The 23,949-nt window shown below is 43.6% G+C and overlaps 1 pseudogene across 1 annotated transcript in view; it reads right to left on the reverse strand.

Annotated features, from left to right (window-relative positions):
• The window catches only part of LOC144682409 (opsin-3-like), a 40,977-nt pseudogene continuing 17,028 nt past the window's right edge, over nucleotides 1–23,949 (reverse strand). The window contains exons 2-5 of the transcript XR_013577025.1: nucleotides 23,560–23,885; nucleotides 6,296–6,529; nucleotides 1,772–1,872; nucleotides 1–136 (exon numbers count right to left, since the gene is read on the reverse strand). The product of XR_013577025.1 is annotated as an opsin-3-like (transcript). The remainder of the gene's footprint in view (nucleotides 137–1,771; nucleotides 1,873–6,295; nucleotides 6,530–23,559; nucleotides 23,886–23,949) is intronic.

Genomic DNA, 23,949 nt, shown 5'->3' on the forward strand with positions numbered 1-23,949 from the left:
CTAAAGCCTCTTTCTCCTGTGGTCACAGTTATTGGAATTGTAAGCATTATCCTTAATGCAACTCACAGAGTTGGCATAACATAGTGCAACTTTTTAGTGTTGATAAATCAAACTGCTTGTATTGGGGACTTTACACCTTCAGGAAATATTGCACTTGCAATTTCTAATTCACTCAGCGAATCGCAGTCATTAATAACACTGCTTTCTTGATACATTAACTTCTCCTCCAACCCTTGGCATGCACCCGTCAGTTTATTTTTAACTGGCAAATATTTTAGGTTAGTTAAAAATCCCCAAATTATTGAAGCTTTGTAACTGTATCAATATTTCTGATAGAGACATTATGGCTGTGTCTACTATAACATTAAACACATGGTTTTTGAACAGGCTTTCAAGATTTTCTGCATTAGGAACTTCATCAACAATCTCATACACAAATTGCCTTTGCTTACGCCTTACTCTTGCACTTTAAAAAATAGGCTCTATATCTAGTTCTGCAGCTAAATCTTTTGCTGATGTTAGTGCCTTTTCATAACTATTTGCACGACAATCAGTGACACTGCTCATTAATGAAACTGCGGTAGACAGTTCCACCAAGGCACTCTGCTGACAACATTTATTCTGAGTAAGATATCATACTAGAAGCTCATGATAGCTAAAACTTTGAAATCTTCTATTTGTGATATACGAGTTCCCGCTTCATGTCGCATTGTAGGATCAGAAACTAGCTTTCTGAAAGCTCATAAAGAGCATCTCGGATTCCAATAATTTTGTATCTAATAGCTTTGAGGCATTCTATTCTGCACTCCCATCAGGTCTCGCATAAAGGCTTTGCAGTGAGACATTTAACATGTTTTTTCAATATATGCATGGCACAGCAGAGGCAGAAAACAAAACATATACGCGTTGGAGAGTTCCAAAAGATGAAGTCGATTCCAGGCAACTTGCAGCACTATCCCTAACTACTAAGTTCAGGGAGTGACATCCACATGGCATATAAACGCACGTGGATTTTCTTTTAAGATTCATGCCTGAACCCCTTTATTTTTCCCTTTCATATTGGACCCATCATCATACCCCTGACCTCTATTGATGGTAAGTCCAGCTTGCATTCTCTTAAAAAAATCAAGCATATCAATCAATCCTTTTCCAGTAGTATCTATAACTGGTTTATAGCTCAGAAAATGCTCCTTAACTGAAATATCTTCTACCTCTAAAAGTCTTATTGCAAATGAAAATTGTTCAGTATGACTTAAGTCTGGAGTACAGTCTAAAATAAGGCTGAAATATTTGGCTTCTTTAGTATGATTTAATATATTTTCTTGAACAGCATTTCCCAGCAAATTAATTATTTCATTCTGGACAATTTTTCCACAATAATGAATTTGAGACTCTTCAGACACAACCCAATGCAAATCTTCATTCATTATCAAATCAAATTTTCCAAGGAACTCAACAAGACCCATGCCAAGTCACATGACAGGTTAAGGTGAACTTAAGTGTACTACTGGCTAATTTGAAGTTAAATAACACTAATTAAGATTGGAGTCCAGAATCATATACCTTAAATAATTCCATTTCCCAGTTATTCATTTATTTTCTTTTTATTCATTTATTTTTTCCTCTCTCCCTCTCTCCATTTTCTGCACCCCTCAGAGCATTGTGCCCTGGGCAACCATCCAGTTAGCTTGGCCTTGAGCTGGCCCTGGAGACTGCCATGCCAGAGTAGGCCTCCTGAACCACATCAGGTGATGCTTAACACAGAGTTGACCAGAGCAAACCATCATCTTGCAAGGCAGAAGGCAGCCATTGAGTGAGATTTAGTACAGTTATGGAAAAACACAAAGATAGATAAAGAATACAACTTCTAAACTGGGGAAAAGCCACTTTTACTAAGCTGAGATATGATTCAGCAAAAGTAGTTTGGAAACAGCTACTTGAAAGTAAGTCAGTGTCAGAACAGTGGTAGGTATTCAAGGAGGACATAGAGAGGGTTCAGAACAAATATGTTCCCACAAAGAAAAACAGTGGGACTCCTAAATCTAGACCTGCCTGGATGTCGAAGAAGATAGAGTCCCAAATCTTCTGGTCTCCTGATCATCAGAGATGGGATGTAAGTTAGGAGATATTCGCCAGGACTCTGTGGGAGTTCTGACGCACACACATGTGCTGTAATTAACCGGGAAGCTTAACCTTATCCGACCCTCAGTTCAGTGCCAGGGATTTTGGTCAGATACATGGGACTTAGCTGCATACTTATCCTGGAAATGTTACGCAGGTTAATACCTGGTCTAACTCAGTGGTAAACCAGGATAATTCAGCTGAGCACCACAATTAATCCCCCCTCCCCAACCCAACCCTACTATCTCCTCCCCCCCCCGACCACCTGACTACCCACCCGACCACAGGACTACCCACCAGGCGAGCAGACTACCCTCCGATCCGATTTAACTACCCCACCCCCAACCAGCTGACTAACCCCACCTAACTATCCACTCACCCACCTACCCACCTCACCAACCTACCTAGCTACCTGTTGTAAGGTGTTAGACGTAGTTCGGTAGGTCTCATTAAGGTATTTGTAGTCTTAGGTAGTTCAACAGTAAGTATTTATTAACTGCTAGAAACTATAAACATAGGCACAGTGAAGGTCCAAGCAAGGAGATGTCTCCATGCTTGCTTCTACACATGGCTCTGTTCAACACTACACCGACCACTAGGCGCAGGTCATGTGTTCTCTTACATCACTGTGTGGCTGGTACTGCCCTCAGTCCCATGTTAACCCTTTATATGCCAGATCCTTATACTACACTGCTCACCTCACCCACCTCAACCATTAATCCACCTACCAACCCTACCCACCTACCCACCTCACCCACTCACCCATTCACTATGTCACTCACTCACTGAAAAATTTGGACCTTTAAAAACTTGTCTGCATACATCAGCTACTGTGTGAAAAAGGGGCGTGTCCTCCCTTCTTCCATCTTTTCTTGCGCCCAACGATCTACTCTGAGGCTGGCTGGACCAACCCTTCGATGCTTCAGCCAGGATCGGAGATAAGGCAGGAGAATGGGGTTGAGAAACTTATCAGCCATGATTGAATGGCGGAGCAGACTCGATGGGCCGAATGGCCTAATTTCTGCTCCTATGTCTTATGTCTCATACAGCTGAAAAATCGTAAAAGGGTCGGGTTGCAGGAATCTTCACAGACAGTGTCAATGCACTCAGCATCGATGTTGACAAGAAGGTTTGGGCCAGAGTATCAAAAGAAGTCAAAAATGACAAGCTTATGTCAGAGACAGAGAGCTCAATACTGCAGAAAGGCTAGAAGAGTATAGAAACTGCAGGAATAAAAATAAAAAGGAAATCAGAAAGTAAAGAGTGCGTGTGAAACAATATTGATAAATAAAATCAAGGAAAACCCAAAGGTATTTTATAAATCCATAAAGACTAAGAAGGTAACTAATGAAAGGGTAGGGCCAATTAGAGACCAAAATGCAGCTTGCTTGTGGAGGCAAGAAACTTGGGGCATGGTCTTTCATTAATACTTTGCATCTGTTTTCAAAAAAGAGGGGGCTGAAGCAGACATTGTAGCTAAGGAGATGGTATGAAATGTGGGATGTTGTATACATAGTGATAGAGGAAATATTAAGGGGTTTGGCATCTTTGAAAGTGGATAAATTATCAGGCCAGGGTGAAATGTATCTCATAGGCTGCTAAAGAGAAGCAGGCAAAGAAATAGCAGAAGCTCTGATCATCATTTTCTCATCCTCTCTGGCTACAGGTGTTATGCTGGAGAACTAGAGGATTACTAACATGGTACCATTGTTTCTAAACAGAAGAAGGGATAGCCTAAATAACTATAGGTCAATCAGTACAGCCTCAGTGTTGGGGAAAGCAGCAGAAAAATTCTATGGGCCAGCACAATCATCATTTTGAAAGGCACAGATTAATCAAAGACAGCCAGCATGGATTTGTTCAGGAAATGTATCTGAACAACTTGATTGAGTATTGCTAAAAAAGGAGAGACATGTTGAAGCTTTTCATCTTACACTCATCTAGACACTTTACAAGATTACCAATATAAGGGGAAAACAACAATTTACAAGGGGAACTTATACAATTCTACTTACATTGGTATTCTTACAAAGTGTCCTGATGAGTGCAAGATGAAAAGCTTCAACATGTCACTTTTTTCAGCAATACTCAATTTCAGTACTACCAAATAACTTGATTGAATTTTTTGAGGAAGTAACAAGGAGGATCGATGAGGGTAATGCATTTGATATAATCAACATGGATTTTAGCAAGGCTTTTGGTGAGGTCTCACATGAGTGACTGGTCAGAAAAGTAAGAACCTATGAGATCCATTGGCAAGCGGGAACCAAAATTGGCTCAGAGGTGAGAAGCAAAGGGTAATAGTCAAAGATGCTTCTGTGACTGGAAGGTTGTTTCCAGTGGGGTTCTGCAGGGCTCAGTGTTATAGTACAGGTCGTGTATCCTTAATCCAAAACTCTTGGGGCCGATTGCGCTTCGGTATTCAGATATTTTCGTTTTTTGGGTCTACTATATATATGGTAAGCCTAGGCCTACTTACATTACTATAGCCTAAGCCTAGGCTAGCTATAGTTTACAAATACTAAGTTGATTCTCCATTTGCCAACTCTAATACATCCTACTTCTTACCTGTTAACACTTAGTACACTTGTAATATAATATTATATTGCTTTATTAACGCACAAATTAACTGCATAGCTATTCAAAAAAATGTTTGGTTTTTGGATGTGTTCAGTTTCTGGATGTATGGACAAAGGATATTCGACCTGTATTGCTTTTGATGGTCTACATCAATGATTTATGGCCTGATTTTAACTCTGCACAAGTGGATGGGTTTTGAATGAGTTAAAATCTTGCCCTTGGCCTTAAATGTAGGGGCCATGCTAAGAGCTTTACAAATGATACAAAAATTTGTTGTCTGGTTGATAGCAGAGGAGCCTTGGAGTACATGTCCATTGATCCCTGAAGGTAGCAGGACAGGTAGATATGACAGGACAGGACAGGTGGTCAAGAAGGTAGACAAGACACTTTCATTTAGTAGCTGAGGCATTGAACCTAAGAGCAGGGAGGTTTTGCCAGCACTGTATAAAACACTATGGTGTACTTCATAGAGTTCTGGTCACTGCATTACCAAAAGGATATGATTGCACTAGAGAAGGTACAGAGGAGATTTACATGGATATTACCTGGAATAAATAATTTTAGCAATGAGGAAAGATTGGATAGGCAGTGGCTGTTTCCTTTAAAACGGTGGATATTGAGGGGGAAATTTAATTGAGGTATATAAAACTTTGAGGGACCAAGATAGAGTGGATAGAAAGGACCTATTTCCCTTGGGAGAAAGATCAATAACTAGTGGTCATAGATGCAAAGTTATTGGCAGGAGGATTAGTGGGGAGTTAAGGAGAAATGTTTTCACCAAGAGGGTGACTGAGGTCTGGAACTCAATGTCTAAAAGAATGGTAGAGGCAGAAACTCTCATCACTTTCAAAAAATTCTAGGATATGCAGCTGAAGTGCTATAACCTGCAAGGCTTCAGACCAAGAGCTGGAAAGTGAAATTAGCCTGGATAGCTTTTTGGCCAGCACAGACATAAAGGGCCAAATGGCCTCCTTCTATGCTGTAAATGTTCCATGTTTCTGTGTTTTATTCTTTGTGGGTGCTGCAACATTGCTTTCTAGTGGTGAACACTTGTTGCTTTTAACGTTCCTGCCAACAAAGTAAATCCCCCTTTTAATGACAGCTACAATCCCTCTAAGAGTTGGAGCATTGTCGATTTCCTATATCTCCCATTTGGCTAATTCCAGGCAGCAGCCCCAATCCAACCGAAAGCTCAAAGTTTACTTATGAGAAGCATTACTGGTATTACTATCCAAAAGTTACATATCTATTATAATTATTTTTTACTTTGCGTTATATCCGTACAATGCCCACTTAAGGAACATATTACAACTCTCATTCTCAATGATACAAATGCTAACCTGAAGATTGCTGTTAATCTGAGCACCTTATTATTTATTAATCATCAGAGTCCAGTCAGTATATTATTTCCAATGTAAGGTATTGTTTTTTCAACCTAATTTGGATTTTTTTTTTGCAGCTCATTATTTTTGGCACAGACTCCTTTAAAGCTACACTGTTGATAAATTTGTGCCAAATTTTATTGTATATTTATTTAAGGATGGCATACTTTAGGTAGAACTGGAACACTTAACAAACTTTATCCCTGTCTTACCTGCTTATTCATGAGGATATAGATAATAGGGTTGTAGACAGTGCTGCATTTTGCCAGGATGGTTGGAAGTATACTGGCTGCTGGCGTTATCAAGTTTGATTTACCAAAGGTTGCAAGTAGTGCCATAACTCCATATGGCAGCCAGCAAAGTAAAAAAAAGACCACCATGGTAATCACCATGAAAAGAACATGGTATTCTCTTCGACGGGATGCAGTCCTTTTGATCTTGCCAACCTGTTCATATAAAAATTTAAAATATGTATTTGATATAGAATCCATATAATTCATCCTTACAGCACAATATACAGTATTTATAAATAAAATAAGACAGTTTAGTCCTTCCACCACAAATTAATTCAAATACAACAGAACATTGTTGCAAAGGTTTGTGAATCCAGTTTTGCTTCATAGGGACTCAGAAATGCTAGAATACTGCTCTGAGAGTTAAAGCTCTGTCTGTAGATATAGTACAATTACAACCCTTGCTCCTGACCATGAAGTCTGTGGTAGCAAAATATAATTTGTGCAACTTAAATGTTGTTGTACAGGAGTTATATAGGATATCAATTGATTTTTTTTTTCTCAAAAAACTGGGGACAGATACAATAGAAGGATAAAGAAATGTGAAATTGTCTTCAATCAGTAAACTTAAACATGACCTCTGACCCTCAAGAACTAGGCCTAGAAATTTGGTAGTGTCTGTTTTTGGCTGCCTTACCTACAGAGCACTAACAGCCTACAATCAGATGGGAAAGTCTGAGGAGCCCAACAATTTGGACCTTGGATTTGATTATCAGGTAGGTCGTACAGCAATCAAAGCCTGTGCAGATTCGTACACTAATTTTCACATGAGTGATTGGGTAAGATTGCAGGGGTCTGGAGGAGGAATGGTTGAGCCTCAGAGTGCAATTGGACAGTTGTCAGGGTCAGGGAACAAGATCATGAGGATCGGAGGTATTTTTTGGTGGGTTGGGAGTGCTGTCAGTGGGGACTAAGAGGTTGGTGCCAATGGTGGAATAAGATCAGTGGGTCCTAGAGGCTAAAGTCATGAAAGAAGTCAGAAATTTTGAGACCAGCAGAGGCAGTGATTAGGGTCAATATTACATTTTTAAATTCTGTTTTTTTCCTGGAGGCAATCTACACTGGCGTGGCTACCTTGGGTGAAAACCAAGTTGCAAGAAGTAACAGGAGCAGGTGTTAGACCTCTTATTTGCATATGTTACTGGCCTAATTAACGCTTCAGGCATGAGTAAAGGGTGTTTTTTGTTTGGCCCTTCCAAAAATAGCGACCCGTGCGGCCTGTATCCATGTGCTGTAGATGTTATTTTGGACGCAAAATGATACCTGTAGCACTGAAAAACCAGGCGCTACTGAGCCAAATTTCTAGTTCCAAGTGTCATGAATTTAGATGGCAAGACAGAAATGAATGAATTTTTAAGAGTTAATGGATAGCATTCAGTTCAGTAAATGAATCATCATGGGTAAATGATAAAACCATGCTAAAACATATCTTTATGGATTCGAGCTGAGATCAATACAAAGAATAATGCTGATATGTCAGAGGGACAAGTGCTGAAGGAAACCAAGGAATTAGAGATATTGGATGGATTAAGGTTTGCATAAGAAGATATGAAGCACATTTCAACACTGCAAAAAGTAATAATGTCCCAGAAGAAAAGGCAATTTAAAAAATGGAGCAGACAGCCTGAACAAAGATGAAGATTCTGGAAGAAATTATAGTCATAGATGATTCTTTGTTTGAGAAAGTGGATAGCCATTGTGTTTTAAAGACAATACCCTCAGGGTGGTGAACTGTGTATCAGGAACTAGAGAAATACATGTTAAAGAAAGATTAGAATGGGTGTTGAAGGAATCAGGAAGGGACTTAATGAATAATCGGTGTTTAAGCCAAGTCCAGGGCAAGTTTTATCTTTCTTTTGTGCAATGTATGAATGTCAGCAATTTTTTTGACACAGTATTATGCATGTGCCAGCACTCTCAACAAAAATCACCGTGGACTAGGCCCCACCTCCCAAATACTGCTCCCAGTTTCTGACCTGTGGTTGTTATCCCTTTTGAAAGTGCTTGAACAACATTGCATAATGCAGGTATGAATTTTTGCAACATCAGGAATTCTGGCCTACAGTGCGCAATCTTTTATACCAGGGGATTAGGCAGAGGACCAGCTGGGAATGCCACTTTCAGGGGAGGAAAGAGGAAAGAAGCCAGAAAGACTGCTAGTAGCAAGGACGAAGAGTTATAGCAATAATCGGTTGGTGGGGGCGCGGTTGCTGTGGGGGTGGTTTGGGGGGGGTGCAGTGGATGGGGTTGGGGGGGCGGTGGATGGGGTTGGGGAAAGCGGCAGCATTTGCTAAGGGGGAGTGGAAAAAGAGTTGCAGCATTAATTTGTTAGGGCATGGAAGAATCATGAAGGTAGACATAAGCATCGAAGGCTGAGCAGTAATTTGCTGTGGGAGCACCTAGGACATTGTTAACTTTTACATAAATTGTTCCTTCAGATTGATGAAGCATTATAAATCATTCGGGCCCATTAGGAATCACTTAATTCCCATCAGTTAGACTGCTAAGTAGCCACTAGAATTTTTAAAATGAATATGAAATAAAAGCTATTTTTCTTTTTTTAGAATAAAATGCCCTTTTTCTCTTACGGGTATGAACTCTTTTCTTTCCCTGCCCAGCCAGGCACCTCTGCAACTGAGAGGGCAGATGCTCAAGCTGCTCCCAGGCTATCACCAACACTCCTGTATCTGGCTGCTAATAGGAACTATCCAGGCATGATTCAGCCCTCCAGCTTTCACTTTGAGGAAATGACATCACCCAGCAGTTGCTTACTCAATACAGTTTAAGTCAACATGCAATGAAGTAGGGCTCAAGCATGCATTTATATAACACACATCAAATCAAAACATCTCAAAGCACTTTAAATGATGAAACATGGTGCATATTGCTATGTTGCTAATTCACAGGTCTCTCCAAGTATAACATAGCTGCACCTCACAGTGTATCTGGGTATTATCCTTACAGTATTATGTAACTTCAGATAATAAAGGATATTATGGCATTCTAACAGACATTTTCCACAAGCATAATTATATAGCCTTTTTTAAAAGGGCCTTCTAAGCCTGCACAAAAGAAATTACACTTTTGATCGGAAGTAAAACTCATCTTTGTTGGCATCAGTGAGCTGTGGAAGAAGGACTTCCGTTGATATTTCTATAGGACAAGCAAATGTAATTACTTTTCATGCAGATGCTTGTATTGACATTTTTAACAGTCATATCATTATCAGGAAATAAGGAACTATATGGCCATTTTCCCTTCTTCTATCAACTATTCTTTACTGACATAAGAAGATTTGAAGATGTTCCCCACTTCTACCCAGGTATAAGAAGTGACTATTGCAAGCAGTGTTATTGAAATTGCCTATCATATTTGTAGTATTAGGGTGATCAGGGTTGAAAGGGTTAACATGTGGGACTGCAGAAACAATATCACCCATATGATGATGTAAAAGACACATGACAAAGAGTCAAGAAGGAGAATGCTTAAGGCTTAGACTGAGTAACACCTAGTCATGTATATCTGAATATAGTTATGTTCATCCAATGAACCAATTATTGCTCAGGCATACCTATGTCTCAGCAATCATTCCTTAGTCAGTCACAGCCAACATGCAACATGGTGGCAGTTATGTAGGGTCCCAAAATCCTGAAAAATCAACTTTAAAGAAGTTTGCCAGGCTGACCTGAAAAATGAATGCCAAAATTAAAGAATTCGGTAAGACAGTTGAAGAACACCAAAAGAGCTCCATAGAAGATATGGAGGCAGGGAGGGGCAGGAAATCAACTGTTCAACTTAGTAAGGGCTGCACCACAGCACGTGATGGTCTGTGAAAAAATCTTGATCCAGCAACAGAGTCGGAGAACCTAGCAATGAGCGAGGAATAGTCAGCAACCCTTAAAAAAGGGTAAAAATCTTCAATTTAACAGCACAATAAGCAGGCAGCATTGGGCAAATTCCATCCTTAGCGAGTGCAGGTTTCCATAATCCTGCAGTCTTGGTATGAGGCCAGCACCATTACATGTGACAACCGCAAGGCAACAATGGAAGAAAAAAATTGGCTGCATGTATATGATTCCCCAACAGGAGGGAAGCAGTGAACAGTGCTTATTAAAAACTTCAAGCAAATAATTTTAATTAAAAAACTCTGCAAAGTTTAAGGAGTGAATACCAAAAAGGGTCAGTGACCACAGCGAGTATCAGTGAGAGGTTGATCAGTGCAGGAAAACTGCATTACTGCAAGCGAAATTTTTAAAATTAAGACAAGCCATAAAGAAGCTTAGAGCAGCTATGGATTCTAAATTCACAATATCGGAGAGATTTGGGCATATGGAAGGACCGAAACAAACCCAGAATTGGGCACTTGGGAGGAAAAGATTTTTAAGATTCCGAATTGCTTCAGGTTTGGACAATAAATCTGAGGCTGAACAAGTCAATACATTACTGTACTCTATTGGAATAATTGCAGATGATGTTATTGGAAGACAAAGCATTAATGAGACATCAGACAAATTTGAAGAAATCTTAAAAGCCTTTGATAATTATTTTAATTTAAGGAGCAACAAGATTATAGATAGGACCAAATTCAACATAAGGGTCCAGAAACCAGGTGAACCAGTTGGTGTTTTTGATAATGACCTTTATAGACTTGCTAAAGGTTGTGAATAAGGAGACCTAAAAACAAAATTAATATGAGAACATATTGTCGTTGGTATTACCAATGACACCCTGTCAGACCTATTGCAACCCAAGGAAGACTTAACCTTGGAAAAAGCAATCCATTTGGTGAGATAAACAGAAGTCCATAAACAGAATAGGGCCATACTCCGAGGTGAAGAAAAGCCTTGACTCAGAAAACCCTCAGTGACCGTACAGTTTATGAAACAAAAGAATGTCAAAGAAACTCTAGAGAAGAAGACATCATATGAATAAAAGTTCCAGACACCATCAAACCATGTCAGCATTGTAGCACCAAAAAGCCCCACAGGCGTGAACAGTGCCCTACAAGCACTGCAGAAGGCTTTAACTGCAAAACATTTGGACACTTTGGGAAGGTGTGCAGAACAAAAACCTCTAAGTTTACAGAGGATAATGAGAAAGTCTTCATGCAAAAGGCCATCAATGAAATTGAGGAATCTCAACAAGAGGAACAAAAATGTTTCTTAGGTGAGATCAAAGACCATAGATACACAAGCACAGGTGTTTGCGTCAATGGACATATCACCTATTTCAAACTGGATACATGAGCAAGTATAACAGCCTTTTTTCAGACAAAGAACCATGGTTATTAACACAATGGCTAAGGACAACTGAAACCTAGTTATATGGTCCAGGAGGGATCAAACTGTTAGTTAACCGCATGTTGCAGGCGTGGATGCCGTGGAGGCCTGCCGTGATGTCCTCTACCCCCGCTCTGGCCGCAGGATGGCAGTGGCGTGACCAACCAAGCTTGGGCGGCGGTGCCCTTCAAAAGATGACAGCCACCCAGTGCCACAAGAGTGTGAATGATCTCTTCTGTTCCACCAGGGTAAGTTACTCTTCTCCTCACTCTCAACTCACACACTCATCACACATCCAGAGGGCCCTCACTCACTGCAAGTGCAAGGGACATCACCATTCACTCTCTCACACACACCTTCATTGTTCTGATCCCATCCATGGGACCACTCACCACCCACACATGCCAGGCATACTTATCTTCTGGCCTGGCAGGCATCCTGCTTACACTTTCTCCATCTCTATTTATGCAGGGCAAGTTGGCGCACAACATTAGGGAGAAGTTGCAGACTGGTGGATGAATGCCTGAAATCAAGGTCCTCACAGAATTTGAAAACAGAGCCATCCAGCTAGCCGGTGAAGATCTGGACCAATCCTATGCTGACGGTGAGGTCGGCGGTGCTCAACCAAGTGAGGGCCCAGCAGTGCAACATCCATCAGGCATCCATGCAGTGACTGATGTGTGCTGTTTCACAGGCCACTGCTATGCACTAATTATCTCCCCTTGCTTCCACAGGCACATCTGGGAAACAGCCGACAGAGTCCATGACCCAGGGTCTCCAATCAAGTCCTGAAGAAACCTCTGAAGAAGAATCTGGAGGCACCCTCTTTGGAGAACCATCATAGCACTCACTCACACCCTCCACCAAAGGCATACACCTCAGTGAGGCCTAGCTTTAGAGTAGCCTCGGGATCACAATCTGGTGAGCACATTGCACTTTCCGATCCACAGCAGGTGGTGGCAGGGACTTCCCAGTCGTCTGGCACTCAGAGGAGTGTTGGAGGTCAAATATTTGCTGAGTCCAAGTCAGACGATGAGCCTCTAGACTCGGTAATGTCACAGTTGCTGGAGCTGCGGGAACATCAGGAAGGGATGTCCGCTGCACTCCTTAGATTGCGAGGCACAATGGAGGAGTCTGTCCACCTTCAGGTTGAGGTGATAGTGCCAGCATTGCAAAGCGCCGAGGTCAACACTGGTGGGATGGCAGCCGGCATGGAGAACCTGGTCCAGGACGTTGCTCCTGCACTGCTGCGTGGGCTCAACTCCATCGCTGACGTTATAGTTGGCCTCCAACAGTGTGTATGTGAGAGGGGTGCGGGACAGCTCGATCTCACTCCAGCTACCCCTTCTCCTCAAGGAGTCAACCTGGGGCCTTGAGGCACCCATAGGGAGGAGGATCAGCAGGTGCACACTCCGTGGCTATCCATCCAGGTAACTCCCAGAGTGCCCGGACCATCCGAATCCCCTCTTCCTGTGACCTCATCAGCTCCAGCTCAACAGGCTAAGGCGGGTGCCACTGCCACACAGCAGGATCCTGAAAGCTAGCCGGGGCCCTCCAGATCTTGGCCTTCCAGAGGATGCCCACCAAGGTCATCACAGATGACACATATGATTGAGTTGCATCAATCTGTGTGCTCTTGTACTCTGCTAATGATGCAATCTTTCTCCATTTTGTCTAGTTTGATCTTCAATTTGTCTTGTATGTGGATGCTGTACTTACGTGGTGGTTCAGTTGACGGACTTGCATTCTCCTACAAGTGTTGCATCTTCCTTGAAACTGGCAATTTTGTCAAAACATTCTGGATATTTCTCTGCTCCTCTCACTCACTCTAACCTGTCTCTCTCTGAACTTGCTGCACTCCGTTGTCTCAGGTCCAACCCTGACATTGTCATCAAACCTGCTGACAAGGGTGGTGCTGTTGTTGTCTGGCGCACTGACGTCTACCTCACAGAGGCTGAGCGTCAACTTGCAGACACTTCCTCCTACCTCCCCCTGGACCATGACCCCACCACTGAACAGCAAACCATTGTTTCCAGGACTGTTACTGACCTCATCTCCTCTGGAGGTCTTCCTCCCACAGCTTCCAACCTCATAGTCTCCCAACCTTGGACGAACCGCTTCTACCTCCTACCCAAAATCCACAAACAGGACTGTCCCAGCAGACCAATCATGTCAGCCTTTTCCTGCCCCACAGAACTCATTTCTTGCTATCTTGACTCCATTCTCTCTCCCCTTGTCCAGTCCCTTCCCAACTACATCCGCGATTCCTCTGACACCCTACATCATATCAACAATTTCCAGTTCCCTGGCCCCAACTGCCTCCTATTCACCATGGACGTCCAATCCCTCTACACCTCCATCCCCCACCGGGATGGTCTGAGGGCTCTCCGCTTCTTCCTCGAACAGAGGCCCGAACAATCCCCATCCACCACTACTCTCCTCCGTCTGGCTGAACTTGTTCTCTCACTGAACAATTTCTCCTTAAACTCCTCTCACTTCCTCTAAATAAAAGGTGTGGCTATGGGTACCCGCATGGGCCCCAGTTATGCCTGTCTCTTTATGGGGTATGTGGAACATTCCTTGTTCCAATCCTACTCCTGCCCCCTCCCACAACTCTTTCTCCGGTACATCGATGACTGCTTCGGTGCTGCTTCATGCTCTTGTCTGGACCTGGAAAAATTTATTAATTTTGCTTCCAATTTCCACCCCTCCATCATTTTCACATGGTCCATCTCTGACACTTCCCTTCCCTTCCCTGACCTCTCTGTCTCAATTTCTGGTGATTGACTGTTCACCAATATTCATTACAAGCCTACCGACTCCCACAGCTACCTTGACTACAGCTCCTCACACCCCGCTTCTTGTAAGGACTCCATCCCATTCTCTCAGTTCCTTCGCCTCTGTTGCATCTGTTCTGATGGTGCCACTTTCAAAAACAGTTCCTCTGACATGTCTTCCTTCTTCCTTAACCGAGGTTTTCCACCCACGGTCGTTGACAGGGTCCTCAACCGTGTCTGGCCCATCTCCCGCGCATCCGCCCTCACACCTTCCTCTCCCTCCCAGAACCATGATAGAGTCCCCCTTGTCCTCACTTATCATCCCACCAGCCTCTGCATTCAAAGGATCATCCTCCACCATTTCTGCCAACTCCAGCACGATGCCACCACCAAACACATCTTCCCTTCACCCCCCCCCGGCGACATTCCGCAGGGATCGTTCCCTCCGGAACACCCTGGTCCATTCCTCCATCACCCCCTACACCTCAACGCCCTCCCAAGGCACCTTCCCATACAACCGCAGAAGGTGCAACATCTGCCCGTTTACTTCCCCTCTCCTCACTGTCCAAGGGCCCAAACACTCCTTTCAGGTGAAGCAGCATTTCACTTGCACTTCCCTCAATTTAGTCTACTGCATTCACTACTCCCAATGTGGTTTCCTCTACATTGGAGAGACCAAACACAGACTGGGTGACTGCTTTGCGGAACACCTTCGGTCTGTCCGCAAGCATGACCCAGACCTCTCTGTTGCTTGCCATTTCAACACACCACCCTGCTCTCATGCCCACATGTCTGTCCTTGGCCTGCTGCAATGTTCCAGTGAAGCTCAACGCAAACTGGAGGAACAGCACCTCATCTTCCGACTAGGCACTTTACAGCCTTCTGGACTGAATATTGAGTTCAACAACCTTAGATCATGAACTCTCTTCTCCATCCCCACCCCCTTTCCGATCCCCCCTTTTTCCAATAATTTATATAGATTTTTCTTTTCCCACCTATTTCCATTATTTTTAAATGTATTTCCATCCATTGTTTTATCTCTACCTTTTAGCCTATTTCAATCCCTTCCCCCCACCCCACCCCCACTAGGGCTATCTGTACCTTGCTCGTCCTGCTTTCTACGCTTAATGTCATCTATTAGCACATTTCTTAGCTAATATCACCACCGTCAACACCTCTTTGTCCTTTTATCTATGACATTTTTTGGCAATCTCCACCTATCACTGGCCCTCTATCCAACTCTACTTGTCCCACTCCCCCTTAAACCAGCTTATATTTCACCTCTCTTCTATTTTTCCTTAGGTCTGTTGAAGAGTCATACATTAACTGTATTCCTCTCCACAGATGCTGTCAGACCTGCTGAGTTTTTCCAGGTATTTTTATTTTTGTTTTTGTTTTGGATTTCCAGCATCCGCAGTTTTTTGCTTTTAGCTGGATATTTCAATGTTAGGCCGTGAACTGAGGTAATGAATAGTTTCTGAGATTGATCTGCCTTGAGATGAATGACTGACTCCATAGAATGTTAATAGTGTGAGGTCATGGCATTCTGCGATGAAGATTTTTGAACGAAATTGGGAATGTATAGAGACAAGAAACAAACTGCATCATTAGATGAGTACAAGAGTGCACTGATTGGTGCAGCTCAATCACATATGTCACAAAGAAAGATGGACCATTAAGATCCATGACTTTTAAACACAGCTTTGAGACGTTGTCATTACAAATTAGAAGAGTTAAATCCGAGATTTGCAGGTGCAAAATTCTTCTCGAAACTTGATGCCAAGCATGGTTACTGATTGGTACATCTCGCGGAGACGTCCCAAGAGCTTACTACATTTCATACCCCATTTGGACGATACTGTTTTCAACAACTTCCTTTCCACCTATCTGGTAGCCAGGATCTTTTTCAAGCTCACATGGACTGTATTACATGCACTGTGCTAGGTGCATCTGTATCACCAATGACGTTGCTGTTGTGGGAAGAACAAAGCAAGAACATGACCATAATCTGCACTTCTTGATGCGAGCAGCACATAATGAAGGATTGGTATTCAACAGTCTGAAATGTGACATCAACGCGCAGCAGATCAATTTCTTCCAGTGCTGGCATATGTCTCGATCCAAGTTAAACAGAGGACATTAAGGCCATACCAACTCCTCAAGATAAGGACAATCTTCAAAGATGTCTAGGTTTCTTTAGTTCCTTACCTCCATATATTCCCTATTTCATTCAAAAATCTTCAATGCCAAGGGAATTGTTGAGAAAGGATGTGCCTTTCCCGTAGCACGAAGACCACCAATACCTCTTTGAAGCACTGAAACAGTCATTATCAAAAGCTTCAAGATTGTAATTTTACAATCCTAGGGAGACAACTACCCTGGAGTTCCCTTTAATTTCCATGGTGCAGAACATCTGTGGCACACAGGAGGATTGAATATATTTGCACTCCAGGACCATGGATTCTGCACATGGAATTAGAGAACCTTTATACGTTGAAAAATTCACAGCAGTAGGTTTCACCATGGCTATCCAGGTCTGTGGATACATGTCTTTTAGAATTTGCATGGGTAGTATGATGGCACTTGGCCCTGTGTCAATCCTGGTCAATGGTTACCAACTTTCTTAGGACGGATAATTTGAATCTTGGCAAACACTTTGGACAGTGAGATGGCATCTACGAGATTGATGGCATTAAACATGTGTTCATTACTCTTCATCTTGTCGTGCACAGCATCATCATTTTCTAGTTTGTCAATCACCTCATGTATATGTTTCTGACGTGATACCGGATGGTCGTTCTTACTGCTTGAAGGCACCCATTGTGTACGGTCTGTTTGGATCAGAACACAGCTTTGTGGCTCCATCAGCCTTTGCTCTAGTGCCTGCTGTTGCCAATGGCCTTTCTGCCACATGCCTTGCAATTTTGATGAAAAGCTGGGCATTCCCTTGGTACATGCAGAAGACCACACTTTCCACATGTCTTGCTAGGTTTCGATGTTCTAGTGAGTGCGTCAACAGTTGAGGTTGTACTTAGGACCTGTAAGCTTTGTTGACCTGCTGTAGCTGCTTCAACCTTTGTTATGGTGCACTGCTGCTGTTAATGGCCCTTTCTGCCACATGCCTTGCAGAATTGATGAAGAGCTGGGTATTTCCTTGGGATAGGCAGAAGACCACACCTTCCACATATCTTGCTAGGTTTGGGTATTCTAGTGAATGCGTCAACAATTGGGGTTGAACTTACGACCTATAAGCTTTGTCGACCTTGAGTAGCTGTTCAATGCCATATGTTTTGGGCTTATCTAGCAGGTCTTTCTGGAATGTTTCCATGGGAGTGAATGCAATCACCAACTCAACAATTCTGTCTGCTGGCTCTGCATTTGAAAACTCATAGTACGTACCCTGCATCTGCTGATGAAGTGGTTTATGGAATCTGTAGGCTGTTGTCAAAATGACATGAACTCTAGTCAATGAATACAGATGATTAACTCGATCCTGAACCAGTCTTCCAATGTAGTCCATATATTTTGGAGATCCTTTAGCTATTCTTCTGTTAATCCTGACATGTTCAGCATGTGTAGCCCTTCATTCCCAATTGCTAGGTGAATTTTTATGGTTTGTTTATCTGGTTCAGGCACACTTAAATCAAGAAACCGTAGCTCTGTATGTTGTGTAAACATTTTGAATTTGGATAGTAGGTTAGCTGCATCCCAATTCAAACTGGGGAATTTTGTGGACATTCTGACAATATCCCTTTGTTGTTTCTTCTTCTATAGTACCAGGAATGAGTGTCACTGTAGCCACATTCAAAAACTTTTTCAAAACTCTGTCTATGAAGACAAGTTGTGGTGGGAACACACCACAGAGTAATGGAGCCTTCTCTTTTTATTCAATTTATTGTTCAGCAACTCCCAGAGCCACCCTTTATCATTGTAACCTTCTCTGGTTTATGATGAGTTTTTTTTGTTTGACTCTCCCTCACTTGCTATCGATCCAGCCCACATCCTGGTCACTCACTTTTCCCGACTGGGCTAGCCTGGTGCTGGTCCTCTCGACACACTGTCCCACTCATGAAACTGGCAGGCTATGTACTGAACTCTCACCACGAGCGATCTATCTGCTTATCAGCTCTTTATTTGAGCACTAGCTGGGCACTGTGTCTTCAAAGCTTTTCTTTGCAGTCACGGCGCTGCATTCTCAACACTCTCTGATGCTGCGACCTCACTGAGGTCTGACCAAAACTTTGAGGGTCATCTCATGCCATGTAGCACAGTCTGAGTCTGTTCACCATGTTGTACCTGTACTTAGTCTTGCTGCCACCTGTCTTATCACCGCTGATCACCATGTCATGTTAGTATAATGATACAATGCTTTGGGCTTATTTACTGTACAGGACACAATGCAGCAATTGCTCATAAGGGATTGGGTAAATAAGTTGTGGGTTCATTTATTAAGACTAGGAAGATGAAAACAGTTATACATAGATATAACTGCTGGGGCCCACTCATCGATGCATAAAATGACGCGGGATGACGTTGGGGGGAACCCCTGACGTCATCCCACCCCATTTAAATCTTCAGGAAGATGGGCCCACAGCAAAATCAGCTGTCCGCCCGCCGACCTGTCAATGGCCAATTGAGGCCATTGACAGGATCATTAAAACAATTAAAGGACCTGCCCGTCCAACCTTAAGGTTAGTGGGCAGGCCAGGAGCCCTGGTGGGGAATAGATAAAACATGAAACCTCATCCACCAGCGGGATGAGGTTTCATGTAGGGATTTAAAAAGTTTAATAAAGTTTTAGTGTAAATTATGAACATGTCCCATCTCATGTCACATGAGGGGAACATGTGAAGGATTTTTTTTCTCTATTTTTAATGTTTTTAGAACTGTCAGCGATCTCCCTAAGGCAGCACTTAGCCTCAGGGAGATGTGTGCTCTTTTGTGCGCATGCACGAAAGAGCGCACTCTCGCTTTTGGGGAATTCCCCCCCACTCGCACAGGAAGCGCATAGCGCTTCCCGGTGGACGTCACGCTGGGTGGGCCTTAATTGGCCCGCCCATGTAAAATGGCGGCAGGGCCCACTCTTCCTGCAGGGATTGTCTCCCCGCCCGCCAGAGATTGGGTCGGGCCCACCCACCCGAAAGGCAGAAAATTCTGTCCTACGTGCAGAATGCCAATTGGCGGCAGGGATGTTTGGCGGTGTGAGCAGACAATATGGCGAGAAGGACAAAATTCAGTTTCACGACGTTGTGAAACCAGTTTGCAATCATCCGCTCTGCCTGTCAATGGCGGGCTGCAATTGCCGCCGCATAAGTAACGTACACCCGGCAAGCTGCACTTTGCTCGGGACTTCGAGGTTTGTTTGCCTACTTTTCTTCAGGGAGAACTTGCAGTCATCAGCGCCAGGCTTCGCAGACAGCATCACATCACCTTTAGAGGGGCTCACAGACAGGCCTCTACCTACCATAAGGCAGTGGTGGCTTTTCAATGGCTGCAGGGCTAGGGCTAGCTTAGGGAAGGGGGAGGTGTGGCCTTAGGCAAGGGAAGAGGCTGCAGGACGAGGGCTGTACTGGGGAGGGGGGTATCCCAGGGTGTGTGCGGGGGCACATGTTGATCTGTGCAAGTGGCCTCAAGATGGTGAGGGCTGAGGAGGCAGCCTCCAGAGGACATGAGGCCAGATGGAGATGTGAGGTTGTGTGTGAATGAGTGATGATGTCCCTTGAGCTGGCAGTGAGTGAGTTGCCAGTGAATGTGTGGTGGGCTTGTGAGTATGTGAGTTTACAGTGATGAGATGATTGCCTTACCCTGGCGGCACGGATGAGATCATTCATCCTCTTTCTGCATTGGATGGCGAACCTCTTCTGTGCTGCACTGGCACTGACCACCACTGCCATCACCTACCAAGCTGGAGTGGTGAGACTGCTGGACCTCCTGCGGCCAGAGCAGGAGTAGAGAACATCACAGCAGGCCTCCACGGCAACCAAAAGGCGTTTGAGGGACGCGTCACTAAACTGAGGTGAGGGGTGGGGTGGGGTGGCTGCAGTCTTCTTTCCTTTCGGGGCCATGTCTTCTGTGCAGCAGTCTTAGACTGATAGGACTGAGAGGTGTGTGCCTGCTGCACTTTAAATACAGCACTCAGAGTGAGGAAGTGGTGAGGTGACGGCGTGGCAGGCAAATGACAGCCCACCCACCATCGAAGCGGCATGTTTCCCAGGAATGCATGATTAATGAGGCGGGGTTGGGACAACACGGCCGATGGGTAAAACGTTCTTTTTCCCACCCGCTACCGCACTTAATGCAAATCTGGAATGATTCCGCCCTAAGACTGGATCACAATACACATTTCCCTTCTAGTGGTGTCATGCTGATACCTCTTAAAGGTATATGACAACACCCGCCTTTGTCACATCCCACCTGGCCACCAAAACCCGCCCCATTAACCCCCTCTCTAGGCTCTCCTATCCCTCCCTGTCCAGAACCCTGGACTCAGTCTCGCTCCGGAGGCCATGTCATCTTCATCGTGGGGCTTACTTGCAGCCCCAGCAGCGCCCACTAATACGTTGTGGCACTGCTGGGGCTGCTAGAGCTGCTGAGTTGCTCCCACCCTCACCTCCTCAAGGCCACACAGAGCCTGTTATCGAGCAGTACACTCCCCCAACCATGTATAATACAGCCCCTTAAGTTTATGCATTTAAATGATATTGAGTGTTTTTCAAAGTCACAATTGGATAACAAGGGGCAAACACCACGATGCAGCACATAGCTCAACGTGGTTCTTACCTCAAAATCCTAAAAATGCTAAATAAAAAGCTATAGTCTTTGATCATTGATCTTGCTGTTATTGTATTGGGGAGAAAGGGCAACTGGACTCAAATTACTCCTAAAATATCTATATCTGGGGATGAATAATGTACAATGAAATGATCGAGTAAGTTAAGTCTTGGACCAGTATAGAGCATGACATATATGCAAAGATTGGACAAAAGAGCTGCTTGTTGTACGTTGTATGTCTCTTCAGTAGGTCTCACAAAGAGGTTCTGATTCTTGTATGCTTTGAACATTAAGGCCAGAATTTTCCTGTCGGCAATTTGGGGGCGGGGCCCACTCGCCGAAAGGGAAAATGATGGGGAATGACGTCGAGAAGAAGCCCCGACATCATCGCGCCCCATTTAAATATTCAGGAAGGCGGGCAGACAGCGAAATGAGCTGTCCGCCCGCCGACCTGTCAATGGCTAATTGAGGCCATTGACAGGATAATTAAGGCAATTAAAGGATCTGCCCATCCAACCTTAAGGCTGGCGGGCAGGCCAGGAGCCCCAGCGAGAAGAAGTAAAATCATGAAACCTCATCCAGCAGCGGGTTTCATGTCTGTTTAAAAAATCTTTAATAAAGTTTATGTAATATTTATTAACATGTCCCATCTCATGTGACATTGTCACATGAGGGGGACATGTTAATAATTTTTTTAATTTTTGTTTTTTAAGTTTACAAACCTTTCAGCGCTCTCCCTGAGACAGCACTTAGTCTCAGGGAGCAGTGCGCTCTTTCGCACGCATGCACGAAAGAGCGCACTTTGACAGTTGGGGAATCCCTCCCCCCGACACAGGAAGCACATAGCGCTTCCCATTGGGCAGCCCGCTGGGTGGGCCTTAATTGGGCCGCCCACTTAAAATGGCGGCGGGGCCTGTTTCGGCGGCGGAGTTCGGCTGCCCACCCGCCGCCGAGCCGGTGGGGCCCGCCTGCCCATCGAGGGCTAAATTCTGCCCTCAGTGTTTATCACACATAACTATGTACATATATACTGGGTACAGCCCAAGCTGTGAGCTAATTCTATGCTTGCTTCTACCCAGGTCTCTGTCCAGTCCACAACTGACCCTAGTCTCAGGTCATGCGTCTCTTTACATCACACAGTGGATGGTACTGTTTTCCAGTCCCACATTAACCCTTATTATGCTAGGTACTCTTATACTACACTGCTGAGCTCCCACCTTTTAATTTAACAGCCTCTGAAGTGCCTTCCTCCAGAAAATCTTTATTTTACTGAAGTACTTAAATGATGGTTTGAAGTTTCAGTTGGTATGATTACTTCTATTCCTTCTATTTTTCATTGGATTTACACAAATTGATCAACAGCCTGTCTCTATGCACTACACAATTATTTTCTTTTTATCTCCAAGTGTAGGGAAGAAGAATGTTTACAACAAAAAATACTATTTCCATCTATCTTAAAACAAAAAAAAAGCTTCAAAAACATCCACCTTGCTGTTGTTTAATTTTTTGCTCTGGTGGAGACTCCCTGGGTTATATATTCTTTTTATATGTTGCCTGTTTGTGGGCAGTGTTGGGGCAATAAAAGGGGTTGATATGGTTTCCCACTGCAAAATTGACCCAAAATATTGCACCAAATTTAACCTTCTTAAAACAGTACCACTTATTCTGGTGTCTGCCCCAATACTTATAAATGGAGAAGGGTGAGTGTGGCCTAGATCCTCAAGCAATTTCCCACAATTCTTGCCCAAACCCAACCTCTAAAAACACTGCCACTTTATAGGTGTTGATATGATCATCAGTTTGGAAATAAAAGCTGTGTACAGTATTACAAATGTAATATAACCAGGGTTCAATATAAATTTAATAATGCATCCCTGTGTATATATATTGTATTCCTCCAGAAAAGCACTCATTATGGCTTTATCAACTTTAGTTGCTATTTTAGACGAATTATGTATCCCTTTGATCCTCCAGCTTAGTTAGTTTCTTACTTTACAAGAAGTGGCCTCCTTATTGGCACTAAAATGAACCACCTCACACTTCACTATATTGGATTTCATTTGTCATTTATCCGGCCTCTCTGCAAGGAGTTATGTTAGCTACTGCTGAAGACCTGAAGACCATTTCCATCAAAAGAACAAAATTAGATCCTTCCAGGGAGTCTTAGATGATCTTAACAAACAATCACACACTAGCAAATCATTGCTCAACAGCTAACAAGTCCAGGATTTAACTCTATTCATTTTATTCTGGAGGCTTTTTGCTCTTGTCTTCATCCTAAACAGGTTACCCTAGAAATTTGACTGCACTGACCAGTGGATTGTTATTTTATCTTGCATAGCAACAGCCCACTCACCTGTCTTATTTTATAAAGGATCCGTCCATAGCAGCAGACCATGATAAAGATGGGGAGAACCAGGCAGAAGATGAACAGACAAATGGCATAGGACATTCCACCCCTGGTGTGGGCTTTCCAGTGAACGGAGCAAGTGATTCCTGTCCCCTCAGGGCCATATGCACTCCAGCCAAAGAGAGGGGGCACAGTCCAAAGAAATGAGTACAACCAGGTGAGGCCAACTTCCAACCACGCCTTCTGATAATTAGAGGCACCCTTGGTACACTTAGTCACTGTACAACTCCGGTCGTAGGAAAGGAAGCATAGTGACATAAGAGAGACTATACCTGAAAGAAAAAGATACATTGCCACTAAATATAAATAGCACTCGCAATGTCCATACTGATTCAG

Source organism: Cetorhinus maximus, chromosome 7, assembly GCF_964194155.1.
Source record: "Cetorhinus maximus chromosome 7, sCetMax3.hap1.1, whole genome shotgun sequence".
Classification (NCBI taxonomy): domain Eukaryota; kingdom Metazoa; phylum Chordata; class Chondrichthyes; order Lamniformes; family Cetorhinidae; genus Cetorhinus; species Cetorhinus maximus.